This window comes from Rutidosis leptorrhynchoides, chromosome 4 (assembly GCF_046630445.1).
Source record: "Rutidosis leptorrhynchoides isolate AG116_Rl617_1_P2 chromosome 4, CSIRO_AGI_Rlap_v1, whole genome shotgun sequence".
Lineage (NCBI taxonomy): Eukaryota > Viridiplantae > Streptophyta > Magnoliopsida > Asterales > Asteraceae > Rutidosis > Rutidosis leptorrhynchoides.
The window spans coordinates 639,904,499-639,914,496 of NC_092336.1; positions in this window are offsets into that span (position 1 = coordinate 639,904,499).

Sequence of the window (9,998 nt, forward strand, 5' to 3'; positions counted from 1 at the left end):
AGATGTAGCTTCGTGTTGCCCTTTTCTCCGTACACCATTAAGGGTTTTCCTTTTTCTCGTATAATGCGAATTGCATTTTTGTAACAAACGATCTTCGCTTTCACTTCTTTCAACCAGTCCATACCGATTATCACATCAAAACTCGCTAACTCTACTGGTATCAAATCAATCTTAAATGTTTCGCTAACCAGTTTAATTTCTCGATTCCGACATATATTATCTGCTGAAATTAATTTACCATTTGCTAATTCGAGTAAAAATTTACTATCCAAAGGCGTCAATGGACAACTTAATTTAGCACAAAAATCTCTACTCATATAGCTTCTATCCGCACCCGAATCAAATAAAACGTAAGCAGATTTATTGTCAATAAGAAACGTACCCGTAACAAGCTCCGGGTCTTCCTGTGCCTCTGCCGCATTAATATTGAAAACTCTTCCACGGCCTTGTCCATTCGTGTTCTCCTGGTTCGGGCAATTTCTAATAATGTGGCCCGGTTTTCCACATTTATAACAAACTACATTGGCATAACTTGCTCCGACACTACTTGCTCCGCCATTACTCGTTCCGACACCATTTGTTCCTTTCGTTCTATTAACCCCTGGTCCGTAGACCTCACACTTCGCCGCGCTATGACCATTTCTTTTACACTTGTTGCAAAATTTGGTGCAGAACCCCGAGTGATTCTTTTCACACCTTTGGCATAGCTGCTTCTGATTGTTGTTGTTGTTGCGGTTATTATTGTTGTTGGGATGATTGTTGTAGTTGCTGTTGTTGTTGTTGTTGTTGTTGTTGTTGGGCCGTTTGTTGTAGTTGCGATTGATGTTACGATTGTTGGGATAATTGTTGCGATTATTGTTGTAATTGCTGTTGTTGTTGTATTGGTGATTCTTATCACCGTTTTCCTCCCACTTTCTTTTGACTTGCTTCACATTGGCCTCTTCAGCAGTCTGTTCTTTAATTCTTTCTTCAATTTGGTTCACGAGTTTGTGAGCCATTCTACATGCCTGTTGTATGGAGGAGGGCTCGTGTGAACTTATATCTTCTTGGATTCTTTCCGGTAATCCTTTCACAAACGCGTCGATCTTCTCTTCCTCATCTTCGAATGCTCCCGGACACAATAGGCACAATTCTGTGAATCGTCTTTCGTACGTGGTAATATCAAATCCTTGGGTTCGTAACCCTCTAAGTTCTGTCTTGAGCTTATTGACCTCGGTTCTGGGACGGTACTTCTCGTTCATCAAGTGCTTGAATGCTGACCACGGTAGTGCGTACGCATCGTCTTGTCCCACTTGCTCTAGATAGGTATTCCACCATGTTAACGCAGAACCTGTGAAGGTATGCGTAGCGTACTTTACTTTGTCCTCTTCAGTACACTTACTTATGGCAAACACCGATTCGACCTTCTCGGTCTACCGTTTCAATCCGATCGGTCCTTCGGTTCCATCAAATTCCAAAGGTTTGCAGGCAGTGAATTCTTTGTAGGTGCATCCTACACGATTTCCTGTACTGCTAGATCCAAGGTTATTGTTGGTATGTAGCGCAGCCTGTACTGCGGCTATGTTTGAAGCTAGAAAAGTACGGAATTCCTCTTCATTCATATTCACGGTGTGTCGAGTAGTCGGTGCCATTTCCTTCAAAATAGTTAAATGGAACAAGTTAATCATACAGAATATTAAGAGTAGTTAATAGTATTTCGTAGCATAATATGAACTCATTTATAAAAGCTTTTTCTTCATATTAGCGTTTTATAAGTTTAAATTCGGGTAGTACCTACCCGTTAAGTTCATACTTAGTAGCTAATATACAATTCAACTACTACAATTCTATATGAAAAACTGATTATAATAATATTTCGCGTTCAAACTTTTATACAATATTTTACAAACTTACAATACCGCTTATTTTACATAAAGCATGAAATATAGCACACAATAACTTTGATACAAGATAGTTGTGAAGATAATTCTAGCTAGTACACAAGTCGTTCAGCAAAGGCAATAAAGACACGTAATTCATACGTCCAGAAACAAGTCATGCATTCTGGTTTTACTAGGACTACTTCCCATCCTTGGTCTTTTGCAACATAACCGTTATGGCCGTTGATAAGACAGCGTGTTGTAACGTCGTCAAAGGGACGAGGGTTACGTAATGTCCAACAGTCCCGTAATAATCTAAAAACCTCATTTCTTACCCCAATTACCGACTCTGTCACTTGTGGAAACGTTTTGTTTAATAGTTGTAGCCCAATGTTCTTGTTCTCACTTTGGTGAGAAGCGAACATTACTAATCCGTAAGCATAACATGCTTCTTTATGTTGCATGTTAGCCGCTTTTTCTAAATCACGAAGTCCAATATTCGGATATATTGAGTCAAAATAATTTCTTAACCCGTTGCGTAAAATAGCATTTGGGTTCCCCGCAATATATGCGTCAAAGTAAACACATCGTAACTTATGGGTTTCCCAATGTGATATCCCCCATCTTTCAAACGAAAGTCTCTTATAAACCAAGACATTCTTGGAACGTTCTTCGAATGTCTTACAAACTGATCTCGCCTTAAATAGTTGTGCCGAGGAATTCTGGCCGACTCTAGACAAGATTTCATCAATCATGTCTCCGGGTAGGTCTCTTAAAATATTGGGTTGTCTATCTATTTTGTGTTTTTAAACTGTAAAATAGACAAGAGTTAGATTCATAAAAAAAATACTTATTAATACAAGCAATTTTTACATATATCATAAAGCATAAGAACACTATATTACATATATTACACCACACGAATACAACTATCTTATTCCGACTCGCTCGTTTCTTCTTCTTCGGTTTTGGTTCGTTTTGCCAAGTTTCTAGGGATATATGATGTTCCCCTAATACGAGCCGTCGTTGTCCACATTGGTTTAGAAAAACCTGGTGGTTTAGAGGTTCCCGGGTCATTGTTACAACTTAAGGACTTCGGGCGTTGACGATACATATAAAGTTCATTGGGGTTGGAATTAGATTTCTCTATTTTTATGCCCTTTCCCTTATTATTTTCTTTTGCCTTTTTAAATTCAGTTGGGGTAATTTCTATAACATCATCGGAATTCTCGTCGGAATCCGATTCATCGGAGAATTGGTAATCCTCCCAATATTTTGCTTCCTTGGCGGAAACACCATTGACCATAATTAACCTTGGTCGGTTGGTTGAGGATTTTCTTTTACTTAACCGTTTTATTATTTCCCCCACCGGTTCTATTTCTTCATCCGGTTCCGATTCTTCTTCCGGTTCCGATTCTTCTTCCGGTTCCGACTCTTCTTCCGGTTCCTCTTCGGGAACTTGTGAATCAGTCCACGAATCATTCCAATTTACATTTGACTCTTCATTATTATTAGGTGAGTCAATGGGACTTGTTCTAGAGATAGACATCTATCACATAATATCAAACGCGTTAAGAGATTAATATATCACATAATATTCACATGTTAAAAATATATAGTTTCCAACAAAATTTGTTAAGCAATCATTTTTCAAGTAAACACGGTCGAAGTCCAGACTCACTAATGCATCCTAACAAACTCGATAAGACACACTAATGAAAAATTCTGGTTCTCTAAGACCAACGCTCGGATACCAACTGAAATGTCCCGTTCTTATTGATTAAAAACGTTCCATATTAATTGATTTCGTTGCGAGGTTTTGACCTCTATATGAGACGTTTTTCAAAGACTGCATTCATTTTTAAAACAAACCATAACCTTTATTTCATAAATAAAGGTTTAAAAAGCTTTACGTAGATTATCAAATAATGATAATCTAAAATATCCTGTTTACACACGACCATTACATAATGGTTTACAATACAAATATGTTACATCGAAATCAGTTTCTTGAATGCAGTTTTTACACAATATCATACAAACATGGACTCCAAATCTTGTCCTTATTTTAGTATGCAACAGCGGAAGCTCTTAATATTCACCTGAGAATAAACATGCTTTAAACGTCAACAAAAATGTTGGTGAGTTATAGGTTTAACCTATATATATCAAATCGTAACAATAGACCACAAGATTTCATATTTCAATACACATCCCATACATAGAGATAAAAATCATTCATATGGTGAACACCTGGTAACCGACATTAACAAGATGCATATATAAGAATATCCCCATCATTCCGGGACACCCTTCGGATATGATATAAATTTCGAAGTACTAAAGCATCCGGTACTTTGGATGGGGTTTGTTAGGCCCAATAGATCTATCTTTAGGATTCGCGTCAATTAGGGTGTCTGTTCCCTAATTCTTAGATTACCAGACTTAATAAAAAGGGGCATATTCGATTTCAATAATTCAACCATAGAATGTAGTTTCACGTACTTGTGTCTATTTTGTAAATCATTTATAAAACCTGCATGTATTCTCATCCCAAAAATATTAGATTTTAAAAGTGGGACTATAACTCACTTTCACAGATTTTTACTTCGTCGGGAAGTAAGACTTGGCCACTGGTTGATTCACGAACCTATAACAATATATACATATATATCAAAGTATGTTCAAAATATATTTACAACACTTTTAATATATTTTGATGTTTTAAGTTTATTAAGTCAGCTGTCCTCGTTAGTAACCTACAACTAGTTGTCCACAGTTAGATGTACAGAAATATTATCTTGAATCAATCCACGACCCAGTGTATACGTATCTCAGTATTGATCACAACTCAAACTATATATATTTTGGAATCAACCTCAACCCTGTATAGCTAACTCCAACATTCACATATAGAGTGTCTATGGTTGTTCCGAAATATATATAGATGTGTCGACATGATAGGTCGAAACATTGTATACGTGTCTATGGTATCTCAAGATTACATAATATACAATACAAGTTGATTAAGTTATGGTTGGAATAGATTTGTTACTAATTTTCACGTAGCTAAAATGAGAAAAATTATCCAATCTTGTTTTACCCATAACTTCTTCATTTTAAATCCGTTTTGAGTGAATCAAATTGCTATGGTTTCATATTGAACTCTATTTTATGAATCTAAACAGAAAAGTATAGGTTTATAGTCGGAAAAAATAAGTTACAAGTCATTTTTGTAAAGGTAGTCATTTCAGTCGAAAGAACGACGTCTAGATGACCATTTTAGAAAACATACTTCCACTTTGAGTTTAATCATAATTTTTGGATATAGTTTCATGTTCATAATAAAAATCATTTTCTCAGAATAACAACTTTAAAATCAAAGTTTATCATAGTTTTTAATTAACTAACCCAAAACAGCCCGCGGTGTTACTACGACGGCGTAAATCCGGTTTTACGGTGTTTTTCGTGTTTCCAGGTTTTAAATCATTAAGTTAGCATATCATTTAGATATAGAACATGTGTTTAGTTGATTTTAAAAGTCAAGTTAGAAGGATTAACTTTTGTTTGCGAACAAGTTTAGAATTAACTAAACTATGTTCTAGTGATTACAAGTTTAAACCTTCGAATAAGATAGCTTTATATGTATGAATCGAATGATGTTATGAACATCATTACTACCTTAAGTTCCTTGGATAAACCTACTGGAAAAGAGAAAAATGGATCTAGCTTCAATGGATCCTTGGATGGCTCGAAGTTCTTGAAGCAGAATCATGACACGAAAACAAGTTCAAGTAAGATCATCACTTGAAATAAGATTGTTATAGTTATAGAAATTGAACCAAAGTTTGAATATGCTTATTACCTTATATTAGAATGATAACCTACTGTAAGAAACAAAGATTTCTTGAGGTTGGATGATCACCTTACAAGATTGGAAGTGAGCTAGCAAATTTGAAAGTATTCTTGATTTTATGAAACTAGAACTTTTGGAATTTATGAAGAACACTTAGAACTTGAAGATAGAACTTGAGAGAGATCAATTAGATGAAGAAAATTGAAGAATGAAAGTGTTTGTAGGTGTTTTTGGTCGTTGGTGTATGGATTAGATATAAAGGATATGTAATTTTGTTTTCATGTAAATAAGTCATGAATGATTACTCATATTTTTGTAATTTTATGAGATATTTCATGCTAGTTGTCAAATGATGGTTCCCACATGTGTTAGGTGACTCACATGGGCTGCTAAGAGCTGATCATTGGAGTGTATATACCAATAGTACATACATCTAAAAGCTGTGTATTGTACGAGTACGAATACGGGTGCATACGAGTAGAATTGTTGATGAAACTGAACGAGGATGTAATTGTAAGCATTTTTGTTAAGTAGAAGTATTTTGATAAGTGTATTGAAGTCTTTCAAAAGTGTATAAATACATATTAAAACACTACATGTATATACATTTTAACTGAGTCGTTAAGTCATCGTTAGTCGTTACATGTAAGTGTTGTTTTGAAACCTTTAGGTTAACGATCTTGTTAAATGTTGTTAACCCAATGTTTATAATATCAAATGAGATTTTAAATTATTATATTATCATGATATTATCATGTATGAATATCTCTTAATATGATATATATACTTTAAATGTCTTTACAACGATAATCGTTACATATATGTCTCGTTTAAAAATCATTAAGTTAGTAGTCTTGTTTTTACATATGTAGTTCATTGTTAATATACTTAATGATATGTTTACTTATCATAGTATCATGTTAACTATATATATATATCCATATATATGTCATCATATAGTTTTTACAAGTTTTAACGTTCGTGAATCACCGGTCAACTTGGGTGGTCAATTGTCTATATGAAACATATTTCAATTAATCAAGTCTTAACAAGTTTGATTGCTTAACATGTTGGAAACATTTAATCATGTAAATATCAATCTCAATTAATATATATAAACATGGAAAAGTTCGGGTCACTACACTTATGGTATCAGAGCCACTCATGTGATGTTGGGGGTGGTGGGTCAAACCTCATCGAGGACGATGAGTCCCTAAGGGGGGTGAATGTAACACCCTAGGCAAATCCCACATCGCCCACAGACATGAGTGATCATGGGATTATAAGGTAATACTCACGCTTAAATGACACAACGCGTTTTGAGATCACAGGCAGAGCAGATGTGCGATACGTTGCAGTTAAACGTGCTCGGGCGAGAGCACTACCGGGATGGGTGACCTCCTGGGAAAGTGCTTCTCGTGTGTGGTCGCCAAGAAAAAGCCGTGCGCCTGCGGGCAAAGCGGACAATATTGTGGTCATGTTAAGCTGGGGTGTTACAGAATGGTATCAGAGCCACTCCTGTGCCGTTGGGGGTGCTGGGGCAAACCTCATCGAGGACGATGAGTCCCTGAGGGGGGGTGAATGTAACACCCTAGGAAAATCCCACATTGCCCACGGACATGAGTGATCATGGGATTATAATGTAATACTCACGCTTAAATGACACAACGCGTTTTGGGACCACATGCAGAGCAGATGTGTGAGTACGCTGTAGTTAAGCGTGCTCGGGCGAGAGCACTACCAGGATGGGTGACCTCCTGGGAAAGTGCTTCTCGTGTATGGTCGCCAAGAAAAAGCCGTGCGCCTGCGGGCAAAGCGAACAATATTGTGGTCATGTTAAGCTGGGACGTTACAGAATGGTATCACCATCAGCCCGTAGTATGATATTGTCTGCTTTGGACACAAGCCGATCACCGACGGGCTACCCGCGCACGAGTACAACCTCGGATCGCACTTCTACCTCACGGATTTGCTTCTCGGGTAAACACCCTCAAAACGCGTTATACCAGAAGAGGTATCCACACCCTTATAAGGAGTGCTTTGTTTTCCTCTCCCACCGATGTGGGACGAGTCTGTTACAACTCTCCCCCCCTTCGGGACACTGCGTCCCCGCAGTGCACATCGATGCGGGCCCCAGCTCTGATACCATTCTGTAACACCCCAGCTTAACATGACCACAATATTGTTCGCTTTGCCCGCAGGCGCACGGCTTTTTCTTGGCGACCACACACGAGAAGCACTTTCCCAGGAGGTCACCCATCCTGGTAGTGCTCTCGCCCGAGCATGCTTAACCACAACGTACTCGCACTTCTACTCAGCCTGTGATCCCAAAACGCGTTGTGTCATTTAAGCGTGAGTATTACCTTATAATCCCATGATCACTCATGTCCATGGGCGATGTGGGATTTGCCTAGGGTGTTACATTCACCCCCCTTAGGGACTCATCGTCCTCGATGAGGTTTGCACCACCATCCCCAACGGCACATGAGTTGCTCTGATACCATAAGTAACATCACCATCAGCCCGTAGTATGATATTGTCCGCTTTGGACACAAGCCGATCACCGACGGGCTACCCGCGCACGAGTACAACCCCGGATCGCACTTCTACCTCACGGATTTGCTTCTCGGGTAAACACCCTCAAAACGCGTCATACCAGAAGAGGTATCCACACCCTTATAAGGAGTGCTTTGTTTTCCTCTCCCACCGATGTGGGACGAGTCTGTTACACATTAAAGGTTACCGGACGTCTACGCGGATCAGCATACATTTTCTGCCTATCTCTAGCGGCTTTCAACTTTTCTCTCGCAATTGCAACTTTTTCGGCTGTCATTTGAACAATTTCGGGACCTGCAAACTGTTTCTCCCCGGCTTCTAACCAACAAGTCGGAGTTCTGCAACGACGACCGTATAACATTTCATAGGGCGGCATCCCTATACTCGAATGATATGAATTATTATACGCAAATTCGACCAACGGCAAATGTGTATCCCACGAACCACTGTATTCTAACACACAAGCCCTTAACATATCCTCCAAAGTTTGTATCGTTCTTTCACTCTGACCGTCTATCTGAGGATGATAAGCTGTACTTAAATTCACACGTGTACCTAAATTCTGTTGAAGACTATTCCAAAAATTCGACACAAATCTGGAATCTCTGTCTGAAACGATCGATAATGGCACACCATGTCGACTAACTATCTCGTTTATATACAATTCGGCTAACTCACTTAACGAAGATGTTTCACGAGTAGCAAGAAAATGAGCACTTTTAGTTAGGCGATCCACTATTACCCAAATCATATCATGTCTTTTCTGAGTTTGAGGTAATTTGGTCACAAAATCCATCGTTATATGTTCCCATTTCCACTCTGGAATCTGTAACTGACGTAACGAACCATAAGGTTTCTGATGTTCGGCCTTCACTTGAGCACATATATGACACTTTTCGACATAACGGGCGATATCTGATTTCATTGTTGGCCACCAATACACTGTTTTCAAATCATGATACATCTTATTACTACCCGGATGTACTGTCAATCTGGATTTGTGAGCTTCCGTCATGATTAAATCCCTCAAATCTCCAAGCTTAGGCACCCAAATACGATTGTTTAAGGTCTTTAGTCCACTTGAGTCATCAATTAAGTCCACTTTTCGTTTGGTCATTTGTTCAGATTTAATATGTTCGTCCTCTAAAGCACAGGCCTGAATGGTTTTTAAGCTGTTAATCAAATCTGAAGTTATATTCAAACGAAGAAATTTCACATTTTCACTTGACTTTTTACGACTTAGCGCATCTGCAACCACATTTGCCTTACCCGGATGGTATTTAATTTCACAATCGTAATCTTTGATCAACTCTTGCCATCGTCTCTGACGCATATTCAATTCTTTCTGTGAGAAGATATACTGCAAACTCTTGTGATCTGTACATATAACACAATGGGTTCCATACAAATAGTGTCTCCACAGTTTCAAAGCAAACACTACTGCAGCCATTTCAAGATCATGCACTGGATAATTCTTCTCATGAACTTTCAACTGTCGCGAGGCGTAGGCGATTACTTTATCTCTTTGCATTAATACACAACCCAACCTGGCATATGATGCATCACAGTATACCACGAAGTCGTCTGAACCTTTTGGTAAAGCTAACACTGGTGCCTGACACAGTAGCTGTTTCAAAATCTGAAAAGCCTTTTCCTGTTCATCAGTACATCGAAAGGCTACATCTTTACGAGTCAACTTAGTCAACGGACCCGCTATTTTCGAGAAA